This window comes from Astatotilapia calliptera, chromosome 18 (genome assembly GCF_964374335.1).
Source record: "Astatotilapia calliptera chromosome 18, fAstCal68.1, whole genome shotgun sequence".
Lineage (NCBI taxonomy): Eukaryota > Metazoa > Chordata > Actinopteri > Cichliformes > Cichlidae > Astatotilapia > Astatotilapia calliptera.
Window position 1 is genome coordinate 19991109 of NC_137439.1, and position 27478 is coordinate 20018586.

General features: G+C 39.0%; 1 protein-coding gene across 4 annotated transcripts in view; it reads left to right on the forward strand.

Annotated features, from left to right (window-relative positions):
- Positions 1-27478, forward strand: part of tnr (tenascin R (restrictin, janusin)) — a 211613-nt gene that overhangs the window by 103185 nt on the left and 80950 nt on the right. For all 4 annotated transcript variants that reach the window (XM_026149494.2, XM_026149492.2, XM_080293389.1 and 1 more), the window contains exon 3: positions 2994-3046. The gene's annotated coding sequence lies outside the window, so the exon portion shown is untranslated. The remainder of the gene's footprint in view (positions 1-2993; positions 3047-27478) is intronic.

Genomic DNA, 27478 nt, shown 5'->3' on the forward strand with positions numbered 1-27478 from the left:
TGTATGTATTTGAGTGACTATGCCTCAGGAGGTTTGTTGCAACAAAAAAAACTCAATAGTACAACAAACAAGGAAAGCAAACAAGTCCTTTTTCTGTTTTCCTTGTTGATACATAGCTTTGATATTGGCCGTTCTTTTCTCAGCAAGGGGATGTGTACATACTAGAGATGGCACGATACCACTTTTTTATATCCGATACCGATACCGATATCATAAATTTGGATATCTGCCGATACCGATATGAATCCGATATAGTGTTTTTTAATCAACAAAACTGTTTTTTAAATATCTTGCTGCATTTTGTATAAGTTCATACTCAAGTTTAAAACAACAACTACACTAAAGCTATTCTGTTATACCTGTATGCAAAAAAAAATATTTCATAGTTCAGCAATACTGATCAATCTAATAAACTTACAGTTTTTTACAGACGCTAGGACACATTTCCCAATACTTAGGTCACTTTTGCAAAACTCTTCACACAATCCTCCTAACTGACCGTCAGCTTGGCAAAGCAGTTCATTTCACATTCAAAATGCACTACAACTACCAAAACACTTCATTCAGGTCTCAAATAAACTCATTCTTCCAGAACACTAGCAAAGGTTGACAGCCGACAAACACACTTTGTCACCCACAAAACAATGACCTAAAAAACACTAACAACATGTAGCATTACACAGTGTTTTCTTGTGTAAAACAAGGACACATCTCTGTTTATAATTTCAATATATGTTACTGGAATGAATCAGACATCATGCAGAATTCGTTAATATTTGTTTATGTATTTTTATTTTTTTGCACTAAGTAATCCCAAAATACAAGAATTTGTATACACACCATCCACTGATACACATACAATAGTAATGCTAATCTACTCGGTCTTCTCCATTTGGCCACATCACATCTTATGTCATCTAGGGCAATACACCTAGGAAAGAATCTTCTGGCTGCCAGAATTGAAGGAGTTGAAAAATTGAAGGAGTAACACCTGTGTAGATGTTCATCTACAATGAGAATAAGCTGTGGCTGGTTAAACTGCATTTTTAGATTTAAAATATGTTTCAATAAAATATTGCTGTTGGATTTTGCTGTCTTTTCAAGTTTTGCATTGTGTTATTGTTTTGGCCATAAGTTTAACAGTTTTGAAAACAGTATGTAAGCACATGCAAAATGTCCTGTACGTACAAAGATTTTTGGCAGTTGTTGTGTCTGAGTGAGAAGATGATTCATGAAATTTGAGAGATGTAGTCATTGAATGCATTTTGTGCCAAAACAATGATAACTGGTCCTCAGTTTAGCCCACATAGACTTCTGTTGTGCTCACTGTGTGAGGAGTTTTGCAAACGTGACCTAAGTATTGAGAAATGTGTCCTAGCGTCTGTAAAAAACTGTAAACCTGCACCATCCTCCCTATTCTGGTATTTTAAAGAGTACTTAGCGTAAATATTAAGCAACCTAACTAATAGGGTTCCAACTCCCAGCAACAAAAATAAATAAATAAAAAATAGGGAACCACCCCTCATACTCCACCTCATGATGCTTAATCGACGTAATCAACCTTAATTTGATGCAGTGTGAAAAAAAATGCACAGAAATCAATTATTTTTCAAGAAATATTAAATAGATTCAACATCTTTCTTCAACAAAATTGCAGACTGCACAGATGGTACCTTCCCAAAGGAAAAAGTACTATAGCTTACTAGGGTATATATATTATACTTAATAGTTACTATATACAGTAATGGACTTCTATTCATTTTGCATCAAATTAAAACTTTGGGTGTCAGATAATTATTTATTAAAAGCTAGACATTTTAAATGAGAATAAGAAAGAAAAGTATGTCTTTGTGCCCCCTTTTCCCTGTTAACGCCCTATCGGCCCCCCTGGCTAAACTTTGCTAGATCCGCCCCTGCACAGTTACAGCCGTCAGCTACGTAGAAAAAGATCCTTGAGTAGAAAGTAATATTAAATACATTCTAACAACAGCTGATCAAGCTTAAACGTGCTGCTGTTGTTCAGCCGCTGGTTTCCTCTTTCTGGTGCGAAGTGGGCCAAAAACAAACTAGAGACACGGACTCCCGACAGAAAAGCCGATCAGCTGATCATTAAGCAGTTTCATGATTGAAGTAGCAGCAAGAAGAAGCAGTCGCTCCATATATCGCTTGTTAAGCTTAACGCAGGAATGCTTTACAAACATTCAGAGATGGACTTACACACTTGCTTTACTTCTCTCGGGATAACTTTGTCGAAGATGAAATGCCGGGTTGCTAGCGAAGCTCCAAATGCTATCCAGACCACCACAGGTCCCGCATGCCACAGCCGCTCTATCACGTGATGCATACTGCTCCGATGTGCTAACGTTCTGAGGTGAGTTACGGTGTGTGGCAAGTTTTGTGAGGTGCTTTCGTGATATTTAATGGATCGGATTACATTTTTTATTTTTCTCCGATATCCGATCCAGTAATTTAGGTCAGTATCGGACCGATACCGATACGTAATATCGGATCGGTCCATCTCTAGTACATACATACCTGTGTGAGCTTTTGTTTGTATGTTTATAGGTTTTTTGTGTGTGTGTGTGTGTGTGTGTGTGTGTCTTCAGTATCATTGCAATGTCCCACTGTTACTCTGCCATTATAAATGAGGCATAATAGACAGGACTTATTTGTCAGTGAATATATGTGTTGACTTTTACTGCTAATTTAGTATATATAGACACAGACAATCTACAAGAGACAGAGATGACTTAAGAAGGCTGAACTGCACGTCTTTACCTGTGGTTTGCATACATCTCAGTTCGTTATGTAGTACGTGGGTGTAATAAACACCTCTGCAGTGTTAGCAGTGCTAATGCCTGTGCATCTTTACCACTGAGCAATTTGCATTTCAAATCATCTCCAGAGAGCGCTGTAACTCTTAAGTCCGGGATAAAGCGATTCAAATGTGGAATTGCTCTAATGCTAATTTAATGTTCCACTCTCTTGGACAGGTGCAGAGTCAGGGGGAGATTGGCTACAAGAGAACAAAGTCCTCACGGAGAAGGTACCGTCCGCATACACAAACATAGGCGCTCACCTACGTGTCGAGACACATTAATGAACATCCATATTTTTCCCTCTGGCTATAGTGTAATGTTCAATTTAATGGTCTAATGTTCCTTAATGACTGCTTTATGTGCATGGACTTATTGTGAATCTATCAACCTGAAGCACATCTAATCAGACAATTAGCCCTCATCTTGGGCTAATTTCCATGTATGTATTCATCACCATTAGTGGCTTTCTAATAGAAACACAAATGAATTGTCAGCTTTCTCTCACATAGTGCACACACACACCTATACAAACACACACACACACACACACACACACACACACACACACACACACACACACACACACACACACACACACACACACACACACAAAACTCGCTTTCACTCCTTAATGAGGACATCAAATTGACATAATGCTTTCACTAGGCTAACCCTAAGCCCTCCCCTAATTTGATCCCCACAAGTGACTGTTGGTACCCACAAATATAGGACCTTTTTTTGGTCATCACAAAGATTATACAAATACACACACACACACACACACACAACCCCGTTCAGCTATCTTAGCGAGGACCTTCATTAACACAATGCTTTCCCTAGCCCCTTACCCTTACCCTAACCATTAAAAATGAATGCCTAACCCTAACCCTAGGAGCCTTAAAGGAGAAAACTGGATGATCCAGCAGCCACTAGGACCACGCAATAAAAACTTCAGCAAAAGAGAACTAAATCAAACTCTCTCTTATACCTAACCATAACCTAATTGCAACCCTGACACTAAAACCACACTTTGAGCCTCAAAAATGGCTTTAAATGCCTTCAAATTTGTGAGGACCGGGTTGTGTGTCCTCGCAAGTGACTGTTGGTTCTCACAAGTATAGTAGAATGCAGGTTTCAGTCCTCACAAAGATAGCTAGACAGGAACACACACACACACACACACACACACACACACACACATACAGTGTTGCATACAAATGATCCATATTCTTTACAAACACAGAAAGCTAGCGATCATCAAACCAAGATAAAAACATAGACCATCTGATCTTTCGGTATTAACCCCCATGTATAGTCCAGAGTTTCTAATTGCTCCCATTCAGGCATGAAAAGGTTCTGACAGAAAGTCATCTATTGCAAACATGCATGAGAGAGCATGCAATCAGCTGTTAATGTTCTTCTGCCTGCAGATTGCTGAGATGTCGGCATTGTGATTTGTTCAGTCAGGTGTCTGTTATTTATTTAGCTTCAGTGTCAGTTTCAGGTTAATTGCTGTATCCTAAATAGCAAATGTACACAAGTAATACATTCAGATCAAGTATCTCTAAGCTTGTATTAGTTAGTTATACAGTGCTTTACTTCTCTATCGGAGCATTTAAAGTGCTTTGTACTGCAAGCGTCATTCACCCAATCACACACACACACACACACACACACACACACACACACACACACACACACACACACACACACGGTACTTTCAACATCTTCATTCAATTCAATTAAATATTCAGTTAAATTTCATTTACACAGCGCAAAATCACAAGAACAGTTGCCTCAAAGCGCTTTATATTGTGAGGTAAAGATGCTACAATAATCCAAAGAAAACAGAGAAACCCCCAACAATCATATGAATCCTATGAGCAACCACTTTGGCGATAGTGGGAACAAAAAACTCCCTTTTAACAGAGAGAAACCTCCAGCAGAACCAGGCTCAGGGAGGGGCAGCCATCTGCCCTGACTGGTTGGGATGAAGGGAGGAAGACATTCTGTGCCTTTAAGCATTTTGCCTAATATTCATGCACACACTCACACTCTGATGGTAACTTTCAGTAGCTTGCCCAAGGATACTTCGACATATAGACTGGAGAAGCCGCAGCCATGATCTGTGGGCTGTAGCGCATAGCTGTTCTGCGCTAGTACAGCAATTCTCCAGGTTAATTCCATTAAGACTCCAACATGCTAAGCAGTTTCTTGACACTGTTCCATCTTATTCTTGCTCCTTACAGCTGATTTAAACTTCTTGGGCAAATCTGTGTACAGAGACTACGATGTAATCTACCCAAGTGGATGACGTTGATGCCAGTGTTTATGTTCATGTATAGACCTCATCTTTGAAGGATTGCAAAGAGTGTTGATTTAAATTGACAGAGAGAGACACAGCACTTCTTTTTTCACTCTTCAATAAACATTTTTCCAGTCTAGAAGGAATATACAGTTCATACACATGGCAGTAAACTTAAATTAGTATCCGTAATTTAATATAATATTATAAATAGATGTTTCTTCAGGTACGAGGCATTACTGCCTTATTGATGATATGTAAGTTTGAGTCGCACTCTCTGATTTGGGAATATGATGCACTGCTCTGTGTAATTACACATGGGTTAAACAGCTTTAGCATCTTTATCTCTTAATTAAATTTTCAGCCCTGGGACAAAATAGGAACACAACCTACACTGCTTAATACACTGAACTGGGGAGAATCTTGCACAGATTTTAATTTTAGGCAGTGATTATCAGGAATGTAGCAGGTGTCCGTAGGATTGGTCTTGAGTGCCAGTACTTCAAACAGAATTTTTTTTTCCCGGATAATAAAGTAAATCTATTAGTTGCATAAACAGGATTATGATTAGGACCAGTTTCACAGTTTACACACCATGCATAATATTTTTTCTGGCAGTCCTTACAGCAGTGATTGTTGTGTGCATATTAATCACTTCAACATAATTTAATTTCATCTTACATTTTAACTGCAGGTTAATAAAGTGTTCAGTATTTTCACAAGTTACTTCTGTATGGAGCCACATTAATTACATTATTAATTGTGTTACATAGAAGAAAAAAGTATATTTTTGCAGTGTGAAATTATTGTGTGAAATTATTTTTACTTGCAATGTTGGTCTTGTGGTTTTAACATTTATGTGAACCTTTTGATTGTGACTGAGAATCAGGACAGACAGCAGTCTTTCAGCTGGAGATTTAAATGTTTCTGACTTTGTCATCAATTGGATAGAAGAATGGACTGAAATGCAGACACAAGAACAATATGAAGTAAATATCACGAAGTCTATGTGGTTCCTTAGTGGTGTGCTGTTTATTCTGGCAGCTGTTTGTTCTCTGTCTCTTGGTTCTAGTTTTACTTATCCTGTGTCATTGTCTTGATTATATGAAAACAGCAGTTGAACATTGTGGAAGTCTTTATTGATGTGTCTTTAATGTCTTCTTTTGTCCGCTTTTATAAATCGGTGCGTGGGGAGGCTCGGCTAATTTGGGTAGCACAGAAGTAAGAGAAGACCTTTTCTGCCTGCCTAGATATATAGACCTCCTCTTTGAAGGCCTGCAAAAAGTATTGGTTTGAATTGACAGGGATACACACCACTTCTCTTGAATAAGCACTATTTCAGTCTAGAAATAATCAGATCAACATACATGTGTCAGTATAATTAAATCATTGTTTCAATTTCAGGATGTTTCTTTTTTTAATGGATGTTTCTTCAGGCTTTACCGCCTTATTGATGATATGCAGTTTCCATCTTTCATTATGTGTATGTTTAAATAGCCTGTTTTCTTTTTTTTGGTTTTCTTTGGTTGTTTCCTTTTCTTTTTTTGAACGTAGTTATTATTTTTTCATTGTGGGTTGGTAATATGTAGTTTTCATTTTTTACATTTTTTGAAATGCTTTTTTTTGTTTTTAATCCTGTTAAATCAGGGAATTGGAGGAAGGAAAGTAACAAGACACAGCTGAAACTAATCTGGATAATGACAGGGGAGGAAGTACAACTAAATGTAAAACACAGGAGACAAATGATTACCAAAATAAAACCGTTAATAATTTCAATCGGAACTGAGACACTGAACATGTGTGCTTAACAGGAGGGAAAACACACAGGGAGGAAGTAGAAGGAAACACAGAGGAAAGTAATTAACTCATTAGGTACAAAGTGTAACTAGAATTAAAATACAACCAGGACTGGAGACCCTGGAAAACTAGAGAAATGAGAATAAAAAAATAAACTATAAATGAAACTAAGAGCAAAGCAGTCAGCCAGACAGCATCTAATAGTAAGCGTGAATTTAACCTCCAAGAAACTCTAGTCGATCACAATAGACTATAATGTTGTTGAGACTGACACAAATGAACACATCAGAATGCAGATGTATATCCTTGATTTGTTTTATATAGTTTAAAATTGAAGGGAACCAGGGAAAACTCGCCATGGATAGCTTCTTTATCATCGTAATGGAACACTTGTAGAGGTTCGATAGCAGCAGAGAGAGAACAATTACTTGTAGCAAAACAGAGTAAAATGGAAGACAGGAGGTAAAACGATGATAGTGGAATAGCAATTGACAATTTTTGTTGCTGCTTTGTTTGCAACCTTTAGACTGATTAAACAGTTTGATTACTCCTGCAGTCATTAAATATGAGAAGAGGCAGCAGCAGCCATGATTTTGAATCAACTTAGCTAGCAAATATGTGGTCAAGCATGCAGAAACAAAATTTATTTCAGAGTGAGCCAGTTTATTCTGACTGAAGTGCTCTGATTGAGCTTATCCTCTGGGTATTGGTAGCATGTCGAGCAGCTACTGAGAGAGAGACAACGGATGAGAAGGCGATACAAGGGCTTGAATGGCAGGAGAATAACAAGTCGAAGCCCAGAGCATGAGAAACATATACACAGACAAAAAGGAGAGGGAAAATCAAAAGAGATGGAGAGAGGGATGGTAGACAAAGAGGAAGGCTAAGCAGAGTGGAGACGAGGTGAGAGTGACAGCAGTGGAAGCCTTTGATCTTAGGCTTCTAATCAATGGGGATTATGGTCTCTGTGCCTGTGTCAGTCCTAATTATTGCACCGGCACATAGAGACAGTGGGCATCCAGAAAAACAGCAGACAAATACAACCCCATCTTCCAAAAAGAGGCATTCTGCAAAGCTCCATATAGGTGAATATGATCAGACACATGAAGTGTTTGACAGGACACAGAAATCCAGCGTGGAGATGGATTCAGCATAGAAAGTTGATTCTGGTCATATTAAAATCGTCTCTGGAGACTGCACTGCCATGACTAGTCAAACCGGAGTGACTGTAATGTGCCAGCGGGGAGTGCATCTCCACTACGGGGAGTAAACATTGTGAATACATGACATGGGAAATCACATGAAACATAACGTAACAGAAGACTGTAAACTGCAGCATAAGGATAGGCAGAGCCTGGAGAGCTACTTTTAAATCTTTGAATTCTTTCAGCTTCCAGTGACAGCAGATGGATTCCACTGACTGCATCTAGGGAGTTAAGATTTTACTGATGTTTTCCTGAGACACAGTCTGAAATATGATGGATTATGCATCTCGTCCCTAATGCTTTTCTCCTCTTTTGTATTTACACATAGCACTGTAAACTGCAAAACACTGTCAAAGTATACTTCATAGTATCCAAGAATTTTTAGGGAATAGCCTAAAAATATTTAATGCACATTTAATACATAACATGCTATTTCATTGAGTCAGTGGGTTCCTGCAGAATTGCAGATCTGCATTAAATACTGGAAGACTATGTGTTAAATATGCTAAAACATGAATGTGCTCACACTTGGCAGGTTTGGTTTGATTAAAGCATACTCTGGTGCAGTTGCTCTGTTAGAATGGCTCATTTGAGCAACTGCAGATGCTGCCATCCCAACTTTTGTGCTCATATTGCTTCAAATTTTGTGCACTTTCCATGAAATGTTGACAGCACAGATCAAAGTAATCTAAGGCTACGTTCACACTGCAGGTCTTAATGCTCAATTCCGATTTTTTGATCAAATCCGATTTTTTTGTCTGCTCGTTCACACTACAAATAAAATGCGACAGCAAATGCGCTCTAGGGTGAACGCTCAAAGCGGCCCGCATGCGCAAAAGAAGACGTCACACACAACGTGCTCTGTTTAGACCCAGAGCAAACTATATTGTTTGACTGATGGCCCTTAATATAAAGACTTCGGACTTCATGTTTCCCAAGTTTTGCTTTAAGTTATTTTGTTATTTACATAATAATGTAGATAACCTAATAATGATCCTTATTGCTGTTTTAGAGGAGCGGTGCTTCAAAGGATAGTTGCAGATTTCTGTCAGAATCTGCAGGTTATGCAGTACAAATAAAATGTTCACGTTTCTCCAACGTTGTCTTCCCAGCAGTTTCACCGGATGGCCAGGGAAACGTTCGTGATGTCTTCTCTGGCGCTGATAATTGGCGTCTGTCTTGTGTCAGTGACGTAAAAGACGGATTTAATGCGACATGACCATTCACACAGCAGTCGCTTTCTGAAACATCGGAAATGTATCGGATTCAGTACCACATACGAAAGTGACCCAGATCGGATTTGAAAATATCGGATTTGTGCCGTTCACACTGTCATACCATGATCGGATATGGGTCGCATAGGGTCAAAAAAATTGGATTTGATGCACTTTCGCCTGCAGTGTGAACGTAGCCTAAGCTGTTAAAGACATTTAAAGGCATCAAGCAAGCATGTGATGTTTTTTTTTATACCACAGAAACAGTGTTTAGAGGTGTGTATGCAAAGACAAAAGCGGTAGTTTGGAGCTGTGCTCCTTGAAACTGTTATAGCTGTGTCAACAGTACATCCAAATGTGTGATGCTGCATTCTGACATGGTAGCTAGGATGAAGAAAAGCATGAAGAAATGATTGAAGAAATGATTCTTGGCAAATGTCCGATGTAAGAGGAAAGCGAAGCGTGAAAGTCTTGACCTCCAGACCTGCATTCAACATCAGAGGAAACTGCTGAAGGATTTTCAAGAACCTGAACATTTTTACAGTAATACAAGAGTGCAGCTTTTAAAAAATGAATGAAGGCAAACCATGAAGTCGAAGAATACATGTTTTATGCTTTGGAAACACAGCAGAATGCTACCAACACTGATTTTTTCAGTCACTGGGCACTTTGATAAATGCAGTGTGCCACAATAAGCCAGAAGGCCCATCTTTGATCAAATTCCACTCCTTAGTGAGGCGCTACTCCAGTGTGAGCCCCTCAGCACACCATGACATGTTCACATGCAGCTTCAGCAGTCCATTTCATTTGCATGTTCTCCTCTTCAAACAGAAGACCACCCACTGCACTGTTTGCCCATCAAGAACCCCTATGTAAAATGATGCCCACCATTCAACCATCAGTCTCAAACAGAGGGTAAACAGCCAAAGGCTGATGTTAATGGAATACTCAGTTTGTTGTTGGTGCTACATGTGGCAATGTTGACCCAGAATGTTTTGAATCTTTAGGCTTTTTGGGATAATGCTTAAGCTTCTAAGCTCCCCTCTTTGGTTTTTAGTTAAGGTTGGATGAGGATCTGTTAGACTTTCTTTGACTTTCAAAAGTTTTATTTTTGATTAAGTTTCTGCTTTTGAAAAAACTAAACCTTTACTTTAGGTTTTGCAAAAGCTTCACTTGTTTTTGGCACCTTTTTAAACATGTCTCTTAGCATGTGGATTCTATATAACATACTATATATACATACATACCTCAGATGTGGCAGTTTTATTTTTTGCATAGAAATAACTAACATGAATATTTTAATCCTAATATCTATCATAGATAATTAATAAAACTAACCTAAACTATTAAAGTATGGTAAACATTTATTCCATAGTTTTTTGTTTTGGTTGTTTTTTTTTTTTTAAAGAGCAGTACTGGCAGGCTAAGTGGAGTCTTGCTCTGGCAGTAGCTGAAACAAAAACTTGGGTGTGGGAGGAGTTCAGTGAGACGATGGATCAAGACCGTCAGATGGCCTTGAAGTAATTCTGGCAAAATGTTAAGAGACTGAGGAGGGGAATGCCAAGCTCTTCTAACACATTGTATAGTCCAGCTGGGGTGCTGCTCACTTCAACTGAGGATACATTTGGTTGGTTGAAGGAATACTTGGAGCATACTTTCAGTCCCACTTTCTTGTGTAGAAAAAGCAGAGTTGGGGAATGCCGGGGGAAGCTCCTCATCCATCATTGGGAATGAGGACAATGAGGTAGTTAAACAACTCCTCGGTGACAGGGTCCCTGAATTTCCAAAGACCTTGGATGTTATCATGCTATACTGGTTGACATGCCTCTGCGATGGCATGTGTTGATTTGGGACAGTGCCTCCAAATTGGCAAACTGAGGTGGTGGTTCCCATCTTTAAGGACATCTGAGGGTGTGCTCCAGTTATAGGAGGATCACACTCCTCAGCCTCCTTTGAAAGATCTACACAGAAGTACTGGAGAGGAGAGCCTATGTGTTAGTCAAACCTTGAAATCAAGAGAAACATTTTTTTTCTCCTTTGTGAAACACTGGACCAGCTCTGTCATCTCAAATATATTCATGCATACATTGGAGTTTGCCCAGTCAGTCTACCAAGTGTTTTGTGGACTTACAGAAGGCATTTCAGAGCATCCCTCAGAGCATCCTTTGACGGGTGGTTTGGGAGTATGGAATGTCTGTCCCATAGTTTGCCTTTTCCAGTCAACTGCCATGAGAGCTTGCACTATATTGCTGGCAATGATTCAGACTTGTTCCTGGTGAGTGTTGGACTCTGGCAGCCCCCTTGTCACCAATTCTGTTCATAAATTATATAGACGGATTTTCTAGATTTTCCATCTTGGTGGGCGTAGGATATTGTCTCTGCCTTTTGCAGATGACATGATTCTTTTAGCTTCAGTGTGGTCTCCACCTCACATTGGAGTAGTTCACAGCTGCGTGTGAAGCAGTGGGTACCTTCAAGCCTGAGACCATGATTCTTAGCAGAAAAAAACAAGTGCACTCTCTGGGTTAGAGACAAAGTGCTCCCCCAAGTGGAGGAGTTTAAGTATATGAGTATCTTGCTCACAGGTGACTAGAAAGGAGAGTTGGAAATTGACAGACAGATTGGTGCAGTGTCTGCATTGACCCGAACACAATATTGGTCTGTTGTGGTGAAAAGAGAACCTAGCATAAAAGCGAATCTGTAAATTTACCTGTTGACCTACAATCCCTACCTTCACCAGTGGTCACAAGTTCTGGGTAATGACCAAAAGAATGAGATCATGAACACAAGCAACAGAAATGTGTTTTTTTCTGAAAGGTGGGTGGGCACAGCCTTAGAAATTTCTTCCAAGTTGGTTGCTGGTGTTTTCTTTATACAATCCACATGGTATAGCAATCTCTAAGCTCTTGGCTAGTACATACAACACAGTGAAAAAAAATTTAACCAATAACCCTACACACACTTTGGTTTGAAGCAAAATAGCAGTGGGAATTCAAAATTTAAAATAATGATTATTGTGTTTCATATTTCTTTGAATCAATGTCAAATAACCCTGCAGAGAACTCTGCAGGGAAAGTGCTGCATATTTAAAACATAGTACACAAACCGGTGTGGTCTTGTGGTATCTTTTATGTAACTTTAAAACCGTTATATACAAATATTTATTTACAAACTATAAACATAGAAGATCGCAAGCATAGAGTGCTGTATTGGTAAAAATAGAAACATGTAAACAGTGTTGGGGAGTAACGGAATACATGTACCGCCGTTACGTATTTAAAATACTAAATATGAGTAACTGTATTCCGTTACAGTTACCGTTTAAAAAGGTGGTATTCAGAATACAGTTACTTTGTTGAAATAAATGGATTACACTGCGGTACTTTCCTGTTTAATTTTGTCGCGGGTCAGGACTGTTTGGGTTTTGTTTGACAGCTACGTTCTGTTGTTCCAGGCAGCAACGTTACGGTTGCCATGGTTACAGGGTGACGCTCTCTCTCTCTCTCTGCGACTGTGTGTTTCCTGGGTGAGAGAGCGCCTTTTCGTTGTTGTTGTTGTTGTTGTTGTTGTTGTGCTAAGCTAACAGGCAGAATGCTACAAGCATAGCTCTAAAGAATGTAGCATCATGGGCAGTGTAGTCCATGTTGCAGGGAGAATGGACTGCCATACACGTTATGGGTCTGTGAGCGCGAGGAGGGAGAAAAAGGGGAGTGGAAAGGTACGAGTTGTCATTGAGGAAAAACGGGAGCTGGAAGCATGTAAATATAATAATAACCACTTCAGCCAAGAAGAGTGCCTGACGAGCCCAGTTGTAAGTAAGCTATTAAGACTCGACTGTACACCGTGTTCGTGTTTTCCTCCGAAAACAATAAGTTCCGTTGGAGCAGTCTTTCAACGCCTCTCTCTGTCTCTCGCAAGAAACTTGACCCACACAACAAAGTAAAGCTATTTTTCGGCTACGAGCCGACAGGGACCCCGCCGTATTAGTCAGAGGTCCCTTTACTACAGTTCGGAGTCGCGGACCTTCAGTAATAGTAATAAATCACACAGCAATAGTACATTCACGTTGTTGTAAAAAGCATGATAATATATTAAGTAATCCAAAGTATTCAGAATACGTTACTGTCATTGAGTAACGTAACGGAATACGTTACAGAATACATTTTGGGGCATGTGTTCTGTATTCTGTAATGGAATACATTTTAAAAGTAACCTTCCCAACACTGCATGTAAATTGCCTGGTGTTTATGTAGCACTTTTCTGCTCTTACTGAACACTGGGGAAGGAGAAATTAAATAAATTAAGATCATTACAGGTTTCATGCCAAAGGAATGTCAATTTACCTACTGTTCCTTAACGGGAGCTTTTTTCCTTTTGTAACTGTACCCTTACTTGTGAGATTTTATTCTATTTCTGCTTTTGCTGTGTTAAGACCAGGCTGGTAAAACACTTCGAGCAGTCTGTCACTGTGACAGGCTCTCTGCTAATGAAGTGGACCCTTGTGTCTTCTCCTCACCAGGCTATTCCTGGAACTCAAAGCATCACAATCTGATGCCCTGGAAAAGAGATGTAGCTGAGATGACCCGTTCAATCTGACCTTACCTTCCTCTATACTGAAGGCAACTTCAATTTGACCTTGTGTAAGCTCGATCAATACTGGATGTCTTAACAGTTTGTCCCTACCGCAGAAAAAAACTGACATTTCCTTTATTATATGATTGTGATTGTGATACCTGACTCTTCTTCGCTGTGATTTATAGTCATAATAAATGCCAGACAAACCCTATAAGTGGCAGCTTAATAACGATAATGATTTGCAAGCTTTGCTCTGTTTTTCTTTGTCTGTTTTATTTACATGAATTTATATCATTTCTAAATTGCAAAAGCACAAAAAATCAAAACAAAACACAAAGTTTGACTTGATCTCATCAGAAATGTCATTCAAAGACTTTTCTGCAGTTCTGGTGAAGAAAGCTTGACAGTTCTTAGTCTTCTGTCTAGACCGTGAAATGACCAAATCAGTACTGCCTCAGGATCTCAAGCCACGGTTATACTCACAAGGACTTAAAAGCTCAGATACAGCTGGGCTCGAGTCCAAGGTGTGGCTTAAGGGTAATGAATACAATTTCTTCATTGTACTGGTAGCCAGTAAAGGCACGCAAGGTCCAGTTCTCAATAGGAGTAAGATTTCTGGCAATGAGATCGATGAGATTATTAACGAGGGGTAGGAATGAAGTCAATCCAGCAGCTTCTTTAAGCAATCCTTGGAGATTTATACCAGAAGATATTGAACAATGGCACTGATTTGTCAAGGGACTTGACAATCAAACGATTTATCTACATTTTATGTCTGTAACTCTTCAGATTGACCAGTAATAAAATGGCTTATCAGTCTTTCCTCTCAGTTGGTACCCGACTCAGTAATAAAAGTCAAGTCCAGTTATAGTTTGGTTAATAATTTATATTTGGAAGTCAAAGTCAGTACTGGACCAGGTTAGCCTTTACAGAGAAAAAATAAAGAGTGGTATCTATAGAAAATGGATGCAACCACTATATGGTGCATATTTAAACAAAGGAAAAAAGCACAAAAATACTACCAGTGGTAATACTACCACTACAACTATTACTACTAATACTACTAATAATAAAAATAATAATACAAACAATCAGTTATGCAAGGTTCTTGGGGGCATCTCTTACCTAAATGGTTTAAACCTAAATAATTGTTTCCAATAAATATAATACTATATAATTTTATAAACTCATAAATCTCAACTTCAGCAGGGGATCTTAATTTTATTTATTTATTTATTTGTTTTTTAGTTGCTGACAGCATTTTTGATTCTATAGGTAGAAACCCCAAATTCCCTCCATAAAAGTGCTTCCTCTATGATGTTCGCTTGCCTTCTTAACCTTTGATGGTAACTCAGGATGCAAACCTAACCTGTTTCGGATCAGTTTAGGTTCCAGATTAGAGATCAGCAGATATGAAGCCACCACTTTCTGACCAGTCGACACTACCAAAATTCCTGGAGGATTTCTCCGACCGCTGTACCTGGATAGCAGGAGTGTATACATTTTTTCATAGCATCAAACGTCTTTGTGTTTCCTGGATGAGCATCAGTATGAGATACAGACTTTTATTTAAGATTTTCCTTATTTTGTCCCGGTTTGCAACAATTTTGTTGTTGTATAAGCATTAATGCATAAATCAGGATAGCTATTTGAACTCATGGGCTTTATATCAGTCACACGTAAACTAAGGCTAGATTTAAATTCTGTCTTTGTATTTCTTTCTTTACTTCCTGACAGACCATTAAACACCACTGAGACTACAGCTGAAAGACTGAATGGTAAAGCTGTCTTATGCAAATTTAAACATTAATTGAACAGAATACAATTATATACTGTATACTAATACTATATTATAACTCATCAGATTCTCTCTTGACTCCATGATAGAGTTGTGATATTCAATTGAAAGTATGCAAGTTTGCTAACACAGCTTTGCTTCCTGTCTTCAAATCAGCGACGCTTCAGTAATACAGTAGCTTTTTTCCAGTCTTATTTACTAAAATGTTTAAAGTGCGCACACGTTCATACAGTGTTTTAACACTAAGCTGCTACTACTACTGTAGTGCTTGTCTTTTATCTGTCGCAGCTATTTTATTATCATTCTGTAGTCGGTGTGTAACCTCTTCATATTTCTTTAATATTATCATTTACTCTTCTGCTGTAAAATCATCCACTCGGTTGCCGGCGAACTAATAAATGTGACTGCCAGTGCCAAGCCTTTTTATGTGAGTGTGTGTATACCAAGATCAGGAAATACTGGGTTAACACTTGGTTAACTGGTTTACTGTTAGGGTATGTGAATCCAGATAACCGAAAGATAACCTGAGTATGTCAATCTTGTTTTGCAGTGCAGGGCCTAGTTTTCTTTGTGCTGTTAGTATTGAATATATTTCTGTAGATTATATTGTAGTTTATTTATTTATTCACAGGCAGAATGCAAAACCTTTCAGAAAGAAATAGTAAAGCCTAAGGCCTGACATTTTTGGCCATTGTCCTGGGTTTTGATTTTATATTTGATGTGTTTAATTGGAGTTCCTGTTTGAGAGTTGTTTATCCTTTGTGTTATGTTGATTCTATTCTTTAGGTTTGTGTTCTTGGTTACCTTTGGGTAAATACTCCTGCCATTTCTTTGTTCATTGCTGTATCGTTAACATGACTGTGTTTTGGTGGTAGTGTATTTCCAGTGTTTTCTGATCTTGTGTCTATAATGCATCAAAAGAGCAAAAGACTTTGTGTTTCTTTAGGACTAATCAGCAATAAATGCTTTTTTCATCTGCCTCGAGAGTATCTGCTTGTGGTTTCGCTACTCTTCACACAGCTCATTGTGACAGGTGTAGCAGATTACATAGGTATTACCACAAAATATTACTAAACTAAACAAGAATGAAGCGTAAAATCACAGTGTCATTGATAAGCCTGCTTTAGCATGAAACATTCTCCATTTTAATGCCTTCACTACATTTAGAAACAGGTTTTTATTAAAGTATGACAATGCCTGCACAAATACAAGCAGATAGTCATAATAATGAAACATAATACTATTTCGGCGTTAAAGCAACATCTTATTGTGGCTCTCCGCCATTGAGCTATTTATTTAGTAATTGAATCCAATCCCTAGTGAGCGCCAGGAGCACTTCTTCCCTCGCTGTCATGGCATCGAGCAGACAGCTGCAACAGAAGAACGTGTCAATCCTTCTGATCCCTCGTAGCTGCTTTATCGTCTCTGCACAGCTTATGATATTGGATTGTTGCTGCGTTTTGTGTCGCGTTTCAACCCACCTTAAATCACAGGAGAGAGAGCGAGCGAGAAACAGATAGCACAGGTGGGAGGAGTATGACTTTTTTTCCCACCTATTTACTGTATATGAAAGGTACAGCAGAAAGTGTTTGTCATTTCTGTCCCCACAAGAAACAAAAGCCTTTCAAAGGGGAAGATGAAAGGAGAGAAATGGCTTACTAGAAAAGAAGGGAATTGGACAAGCAGACGATGACAGCTCATCAGGTGACAGGCTGGAGGTTTTTGAAGTTTTTTTTTTGTCCATTTTTTTTGTTTTAGGTCATGCCTGAGTAAAAAGATAGTGAAAGGGAATTGAGTGAAAAGGGAGGGAAAGAGAGGCAGAGGAGTACAAATGCATGTCGGACTCAGGCAATGACAGGCTGTTTGATGTGTTTTGTGCAGGTCCCACATAGAAGAGTGATAAAATGTAAATGAGTGCTGCTTTCGAAAGAGAATATACACCTAACATGCATAAAATACCCCTCAAAATACGGCATGGCAGCTTTTGGCTTGGTATATTTATGTTTTCTGCCCTTATGTATTTTCTTTTATTTAATAAATGATTATTTCTTTTCAAAAATGTGAAGTGGGCAGCCCTGAGATGGAAAATGAATTTGCTAAAAGCCATGTATTGTATCAGGGCAGAATAGAGGAGAAGTGGGTATTCGGCTGCAGCAGACAGTGAAAGAGAAAAAGAAGTCTTTTTCATTCTCCCGACTCACAGCTGACTGAACTCAAAAGGGCTTAAGCATTTTCCTTCACTCTAAATTTTTTAACTCTCCTCTCACACTCGTCCACCCGTCCATTCTGTCCATTTAGCTCAATCTGTCCCCTGTGCCCTCTTTCTGAATCTCTCTCGTGTTCTCTTGTGTCTATGCAGCATTTATTTATTTATTTTTTATCTGGTTTCTCCTCACCGACTCTGTGCTTGTGTTTTTCTTCCACTGTTTATCTGCCTGATTTTTTCTTTTTTTTGTCATTATGAATGTTCTCTTTTTATCTCTGTTTCAGGATTTATCTTTTGTTGCAGTTTGTCTCATTTTCTGTCAAACTGTGCAAATTTGTCTCATTTGTGAGACAAACTATTTTTCTACCAGCACTGAACAAGTGAGAGAAGACAATTCAACGTTTGAATATAAGCTAAACACAAAAGGAGTCTAGATGGGGTACATACACTCACGGCCAATTATCCAATCACATGGCAGCAACTCATTTGAGGCGAGTAGGCATGGTCAGAATGACCTGCTGGATTTAAATATGAGCAGCAGAACAGGGAAGAAAGCTCATTCCACTAATTTCCAACATAGCATGGTTCAAAGTCACTTAAACCATCACTAGGGTTTACAGAGAATGGATCCGAAAAAGAAAAATGTTGATGGAAGAGATCAGAGGAGATTGGTCAGATTACTTTGAGCTGATAGGAAGGCAACAGGAACTCAAATAACCACTCGTTATTCCCAAGGTATGCAGAAGAGTATCTCTGAATGGACCACATATCGATCCTGAAGCAGATAGACCACAACAGCAGAAGACTACCCTGAGTCCTCTAGGAACTCAAACAATGTTGTCTGGTGTGTTAATTCTCATCTATCGACATTAGTTGAATTTAATCATTCAGGTGTACACTCTAAATTATGACAAAAGCTGGCAATAGTGGAACACGCCCATCCTTAATTCATGTAGCACACCTCACAGACTGGCACCTCAAATGCTAAATGTTCGTCTCGCTCTTCTATGTCTTTTTTTCTGAGTAAAGTCTTGCTGGGATTTCTGCTTGGCCTATTGTTGTTGTACTGGCCATGTGTTTGGCTGAAAGTTATTAATTAGCAGAAACAAATTAGTGAAAGACTGAAAGACACAGATTAAAGAAACTTCTTTCAGATGAACAACCACTGTGCAGCAGTTCTTTCTTCACTGCATGTTATCACAGTTCTTCCTGTGAACATTTGTTTACACGTTCCTTGATAAATGGATCACTGTGTGCAGTGTGGAGCACACAGTCATCAGTGGCCTGAGGTTGTATTATTTGCTGTAGAATTGAATCCATTTCTTGGTCCCATCTTTGCTCTGAAACAGCCCTGAAATGGGGGAAAGACTGGTTGCAGGAACAGCCAATGAACAGAGCCCAATGGTCCTGAAAGACAAGGCAATTTGGCCAGAGTGATGGGAATAATGAGAAAAGCATCGTGATGTTGCCTGAGTCCAATTTAGAAGGTAGGGAAGCAGGGAGACTGAGAGAGAGAGACACTGGGAGAAAGAAGCAGATGCGAGGATGGAGAAGGAATAAAGGAATGCGAGCGATGGGAGAGAGAGAAAATGAGCGATCACCCACGCAAGAAAGCATGGTATTGGTTTTATGTTCATGTTGAGGTGGCTGCACATTAACCTGTGCAAATGGAAGTTGTGGCTTTACTTCCATAGGGTTAGCCAGGAGGGGATAACAGGGGTTCTTCCAGAAAAAGAGAGTAAGAAATAAATGATGGCAGAGGAGAGAAATGTCAGTTTTTCCATCTCTACAGCATGTGGCTTTCAGTCTGAAAATCAGCATCTCCGGACGAATGGAATTACTTCACAGTGCGGAAGAAATGACTTTCAGGGATAAAGAAAATCCTCAGAGAAAGAGAGAAAATGAAATCCCTGTTAGTGAGATAAAAGAAGATGGTGAAAGTGACAACTGGAGATAATAAAAAACGAGAGAAGCAAAAAAGAGGAGATGGACCGGGATAGAGCAAAGGTGATTTTTCTGAATGAGGTGAATAAAATCATGAGGGGGAAAAAACGTTGTCACCTTCATCCTCTCCTCACCGACTCCATGTTGTAATGTAGCGGTGTGTTACTGAAGAGCACCGGCAACATTTCAGCAGATGGATGTGTTGTGCCCCCTGATAGCAGTTCAGGCCTGAGTCTAGCATCCAGTCTGCTGCACCTTAAAGCAGAGGAGGGCTTGATCACAGTGTCTCTCTACGCCGATGTGTCTCTGTGTCTTATAAGCTAGGGAGGCCCCAGAGATCACCAGGGCTGGATTACAGAAGGCGATTGCTTCATAAACACTTTCACTGTCCTCCTCTGGACAGCTGTAAAGGGATAGTGACAGTCAACTGCTCCCAGGGCTGATTTATCTGTTCTCGTGAAGCCCCGGAGGCTTCCACAGACGAAGGAGACCACATGCACAGATTGAGACATACAGGGCAGACAGCAAACACTTATTCAGGAGGCAACAGTCTAAAAAGCCCCGTGGCCATGGAACGAGAGCGGCAGACACACACACACACACGCACCCACACATGCAGAGTTAATGAAGCTTTCCAGTACGCATCCCTTCCATAATCCAACAGGGATGTTAATCTCCTGTGGGTCCCTAACTGCTAAAACACACAGATACACACACCTACACACACATTTTTTTTTTTCTGAGAGACTCTATGATCGTGAGGGGAGTGTGGGAAGTGAGGCATTCAGTGGCTGCTTCCCGTTTCATGGTGCAGCTGGCTGGATGAGAGAGGCTTGTTCAGCTGCGTGCTCCTTCTCTTCAACTTTCTTTTTCATATCTCTTGAACCGTCTTCTGTTGGTTCTCATGTTTTGTTTTATTTCATTATTACATCCCTGTAATCATTTTACTTTCACTCCTGTCTGTAATTACATCTTGTTATTTTTGTAGCATGCTATTTCTTTCTGTGCACACTCTCCCCCCCTTTTCCCTTGTGTTCCTATAGTTTCTAATACTTCATCTTCTTCAAATCTTTCACTTTTCCCCCTAAAATAATAACTGGTATAAATTATGAAAAAAGTGGGTTCATGCAGAACCTTACAAGGCGCTCAAGTGTAAATGCAGGTGGTGCAACATGTTTTAAGAGAAAACCCACGGGAGCGAGAACGCCACGAGTCGTTGTAAATTTTGCTATCCGCTCAGTAAAGAGCTGCAAGCACAACACTCGCACAATTCATGGCTCGGTTCACTCATCCGTGGTGAGGGAATCATAATGGATGAGGCAGGGAGTAGCGCTTACAGCGGCTGTTGATACTGTTGCGCTAATAACAACCTGTTGTGTTTTTTGTTGCTCACATAGAAAGACAGGTTTTCACACCTCCAGTGTAAACTAAAAATAAGCTGTACAGCACTGCAGGACTCTGTGTGAGTCTGTTGACATCAAAGTTCAATATTAAGCACAATATGTTTTTAAAAAAAATATCTGCAGTTTGAATGACCAAACAACAGCAATAATAATCCTTGGGAAAAGTACAGCCGAGTGTTTGCAACTACCTACTGCAACTACCCAAATATAGCAACAGCTCATTCTTAAGCTACTGTACTGGCTTGGGCGATGTGTTGTTTCACTATCATTTGTACAAAACTGTTTATTTGAAATCCATGTGTAATAAATGGATATGAATCTGTGGGTCGAAATAGTCATCAGAAAAATATGTTTTCTATTCCTGTTAACAAAAGTAATATTTGCTATGAAAAACTAGACTGTCTTTCAGTTCTAAGTTTTTACATGTCAGGGCATGATAAAGAACTTCAGATGAACAATAAGACGCGACATATAACAATATATCATTATTATTAACAGAAACTAAAGAGAAGTCAAGAGTTAGCATGTAAAAAAAAAAAAAACTAGGCACAGCCCAGCTTTTATGAGAACCAAGGAAAAATGTTTTGTTTAGTTCAACTTTTTTTGTGATTTCCTTCCTGTTTGGAGTCAGAAAAGAGGCCACCCAAATACATGAGATATCATTGGAGAGGTCAGGATGCTCACTGTTGAGCACATCAGGACTTAGTAGGGTAGCTCAAATAAGTAAAAAGATATAGAACAAATACGAATGTCTATTAAAGAGGGCATCCAAGTGACTTCTTAAGTCTCAGCTGACTGCAGGTTTTCCCAAACTTTCAAACTGCACATTTACATAATGACTGAAACTAGCACCACTAGCGAACAATGAGCTGTGTTCGCCAGCGATGCTAGTTTCGGCCCCTTAGATACGAGGTTTTCTCCTGGCAACACAGTTCAGTCTTTTTCTAATTATGCTGTCATAACATTAGATTTTCAGTGTATTGCTTTTACTTTCGCAGAAAGGACGTACTCATGTTTTTTTCACACACTGCTTCTGCATTTTGGCACAGTTCTTAATAACATGCTATGTTTTTTTTATCATGTTATTTTTATCATGTCCTCATGTGTAAAACAATAGGAAACAATAGGCTTTGGTTTTATAGCAACTCATATAAAAGTATTCCCAGGTTTGTTATTTAACCAGTGTGAAATACAGTCTGAAATACAGGTGAATGGATAAAAAGCAAAAAAAAAAAAAAAAAGCTGCCTCATAGATGAAAGAAAGTCCCAGCTTTCTTAGTCAGATAAAAACTTTTCTGACACATTACACTGTGTGAGAGTCACGACACAGTCACATCAGGATCTAGTTCAAAAAAACAAAACAAAGGGTCTTCTTTCTCCTACCGTCAGTGGCTATGCTATTACACAAACATGCTTGTTAACTTGGTCTGCAAGCTCCTCTAAAGGATGAATAATATAACGGCACCTGAATATATTATACGTTCAGTGTGGCTGGGTCAACAGGTTCAATTAATGCTTGAATAAGAGCCAAAATCAGCAAGAGGTGTGATCTAAGCAGAGCCATTGGAATAAATGCCAGTGAACATCATGTGGTGCAGCAGTTTTTCTTTTATAAAAATAAAAAGTACTGAGAGAGGTCTAAGGAAAACAGCAAGGAGAGACACAGAAAAGCAAAATAAAGCTCCCTTATACATCTCAGGATGGTTCAGTTTCCATTGTCTGCTCTGTCGCATATGGCAAAACCAGAAAAAAAAGAGAAATATCCTCATACAGAAACATAATGTATGTTCAGATTTGAAAGGATCACCTTTAAAACCTGGGGAATACACAAAAGAGGTTAAGTAAGATTTTAAGTAAGAATGTGATCAGAAGCATGAGCATTACCTAATCAAGGCACCAAGCAGCATTGACACCCTTACACTGTGATTGAGTGACTTGCTGTCTTCAAACACAAATTGCAGTAGCCCCAACGGAAAACACTGCAGTAAACTTCCTTTATTGTAGTCGAAACTTATGAGTGATGAGTTACAAAAATAGGTTTAGTTAATTAACCATGCCTCAGTGGTTCGTAATGAAAACAGTTCTGTATATTGTAAATATTGTAGAAACTTGTGTGACAAATCGAGTTCTATAGCACAGATTGTAAACGTTTGAGCTAATATCAGAGAAAGAGAGAGAGATCCTTTGTTAGCTCACTTGAGAGTATGTGGATATTCTCTGATTTTACTTTGGCTTCTCCGAGTCTGTTGGAGCAGCTGGTGATCTTCCCAGGACATCTTATTAGATCCAAAATGCTATTTTTAGTGAAAAGGGTAGAGGTTGGGTTCAGAAGATGAAGACCTCTACTGACAAGGCCAAGTGTTGTATCACTTTGTGGAAATCTGGCTAGAGGTGCTAAATTGATTATCACATCACTCAAGCGAACATTAAGCCTGCAATATTTTCTGCACTGCCTATTCAGCCAGGGTAGCAACTTGGATATGCTGGAGCCTGTTGAAGATGATATTGGATAAGAGGCTAAGAACAGGCATTCACATTTCCATATATCTATCCATCCATCCATCCATCCAGTAGGTATTGGGGTGGGGGGTAGGGTCGGGGGTGGGGGGGTATGTATCGTTAGTATTGCAATTTTTTGCATGGCAATATTGTATTGATACAGGATCATCAACTATAAGGGCTCATCACATCTAGTAGAAGGCAATCTTTCTGCAACTAGTTGCACTCTGACTTGGACTGACTGCGGCCACTCTCAAAGAGATTTTCGAAGGTTGGTAAATGATCGCTGCCTAGTTTATAAATGCTGAATGAGTCTTTATCAATGAGTGTAACTCCAGGGGATTTGACTCGATTGACTGTAACTATTTACCAGTGTTAATTGCTGTATTACCAGAAACAGCTTGTCCCTGATTCAAACATAGGCTGGTAACAAACAGTGTCAAATTTATGGCAGGTTTTAGTGGCAGTGATGGTTGCTTTACACAACTCAAAAAAAGAAAAACAACTGAAGTGTAACACTAACAAATATAATTTTAAGGATATAATTAGCAGTTGGAAAAAAATTGTAGTATATATTATTACAGTACTCAGCATATCACAAAATGTTAAAAATGGTAGATTCCCACAGCTATCCGTCCATTTTCATTTTAACACTTCATCACAGGGCTAACACAGAGAGACAGACAACCACACACTCTCACATCTGTACTGTTGGCCAATTTAGAATCAGCATTTAAATTAACAATCCTGTCTTTGGTCTGTGGGAGGAAACCAAAGCAAATGGGGAAGTATCATGCTGGCTCATGGACAACATACAGATTGCACCTGTAAGGCCCCAACACCTTCTTGCTGTGAGGTGAAAGTGTTATGCACTGCTCCAACTGTACCACCCACTGGCAGCCATTTATCATGCAAATACAAATAGATGCTATACATAGCACATGTTACAGTTTCAATCAAATGCTAAAACATCACAAGCAGGAGCTGTGCGGTGGAATGCAATCAAAAGACTGACGTATTTAATGTCAAAAAATGCAAAGAATATTTCAGTATTGCATTGCTTGAGTAAAATACTTAATATGTTTTTTGAAGGTGGGATATTTTGTCATGTACTGCTGGTAACAGCTGGTCTGGAGACTGTGAGATACACTTAACTCTGTATAATAATTTAATGATTCCGCTTTACAGTATTCATTAATCCTTTGTAAACATCATCTACATCATCTACATATTGATATGTGTCATAGTTTGATTATTATGTCTTAAAACCAAGATACAGTTTTGCCATTTACCAGCTCCAGCTTCAATATCTACTAAATATGATTAAAGGACTGTTTCTAAATAATGGGATAAGTATCTCAGTGTAATTACACTATGCATTTTTAGATTCAGTTCTCTTTTTATGTTGACTCGGTTGCTCATAAACCCCATTGTGGATGAAAGGGAGAGATATTGTCAAGGATTCAAACATTCACCTCAGAGAGAAGTTTAATCTAACAGAGATGAAAAAAGTTAGAAAGACGAGATCAAAGCAACTTTTTTTTAACATCAAACTCATAAGCTTGCTGGCTTTTGTGATTCATTTTATAGCGCTAGATATTTTGTAGCGGCCTCCTTTGTGTAGGCTGATTTTACCTTTTCCTTTGTGACATTGCATTAAGTGCCCTGATGGTTTTTATTATAATTGGAACAGGCAGTTTCATTTCAGCCTCGCAGGGGGTGAACTCACCCAATTTCACTGAAGAAAATCACCAGGTAATACATGATGTGACAGCATTGTTTCAGAGCTTCCTCAAAGCCATAAAATTTATATTCTCCTAGATGAACGAAATAGTTAGAGGTAAGGAAATGGCTTTGATCTTACATGCACATGCGCTCATATTTTCCTGTGAAGCTGAAGAAATATTTTTTAAACTTCCACTTTAGGCTTCTATTATACAGAAGAATTAAAAACACTTTATATTTGACATAAAGTGTGTTTTTATGAAAATATACACATTTGTCAAACATTTTTTGAAGTACTTGTGCATACGGGGGCTTTCTGTGAGTGCATTGTGGATTTGAAAGCATGTGTATCATTGCTGGGTGGCTTTGTGTTTGCTTCTCTAAGTGCATATGTTCTCTCTCCTGGAAAAAAGTGAGTAAATTAAGCCTGTTTTACTGCCTAAAGCATGTCGATTCTCTTCAGTGTGAATGAGTGGGTCTGTATTTAATTGAGCTTCCGTGAAAAACCTTGTCTGTGCGGTAATGCTCGTGGGCATCAGCTTGCACCATGACCCTGGAACAGAAGTATACTCTTGTGACTTTGAACCTCTTTCAAAGTTTTATTACTGCCAGCGTAAAAATATATATATGGGTTTGCTATTTGCCTTGAAGGATGAAACTCTGAATGCACACCCCAGACCTCTACCTTATTTGTTTATAGTAAGAGAAATGAAAATTTTTGTGATACTTCTGTGTCATTGTCCTTCTGTGTCATTGAACAGTCTGATATGTTGACACAAGTCATGCTGTTTATATTATAACATCGTGGTAAAGGTTGATCACGAGAGCTGCTTCCTGTCTTCCCTTTCTTAGGAACTGAATGAAATCCCTACATATGTAATGCCATTTGTCATTTTTTAAGAATGCGTCCGCCGTCCACTGAAGCTCGCCAATGGCATCCATCTTTGGTTAATGGCTGTGAACAAGACAGTTCCAGTTGGCTTTGTTCATCTCACTTTGTCATCATCTTCATGCTCATCGTTTCTGTGCTGAATTCACCAGTTAAATGGCTCCAGTCTTGTCGAGCAGTAGCTCCATGCTTGAAGGGAGGTTTCAAAGTACAAAAAAGTTCCATCTCTTCACCATAAAGTGAAGAGCGCTGGTTGGAAGTCAATTTCTGCAAGGCCAAAGTCATTTTTAAAAGTGCTAGAAGCACAGTGTGGAGCAAGGCGTGCTGGAAATGGTAACATATGACCAACCATTCTCCTCCTATGGAACCGCTTTGATAAACTGTGTGCGCTGTCGTGCTTTGTGTGAGTGTAGATCTTCACCACACATATAGAAAATCCCTTGCACATCTACTCAGGGTTTTTTGTCTCTGTCACAAAATGAAGGATGTGCTCAGGTAGATATGTGACTGTGTGACTAATCTTCAGTATAGAAGCAAATAGTCCGAGACACTGCGTATGCATTAATTCCAGAAAAAAAATCATTTTCTCTGAATGAGACAACTTTAAAGATGCTTGGCTCAAACGCACTGGGGGTCTCTCTGTTTTTCATTTATGTGCAAATACACTCATGTTTCAACATTTCCACCCTAAATGATCAAAAAAAAGAAGAAAAAAAGGCCTGAGCCAGTTAGGTGCGATAAGAACATTTCCATCTGTCTCTCACAAAAGGAGCCAGCTGAGAGCAATAGCCTGCTTCACCAACATGAGATTGTATTGTTGTGATAAAAGGTTTTTTGAATGCAGACAACACAGACTCGTTTTTAACTCATTCCTTTCGCCCCCACTAACCACATATGTCTGTTAAAACTTAGGGGTAATGTGCGAATATCTACGGTCGAGCATAAAATGAAAATGTGTTATTATTGTGACAAAACTAGCAGCTTTAAAATTGTGTTATTATTGTGACTAAACTAGCAGCTTTAAAATTAAACTTCAGTCCTGTCATGTCCCTACTGATATCTGACAGTTTGCTTCGAGCATCTGCATCAGCTGTGCGGC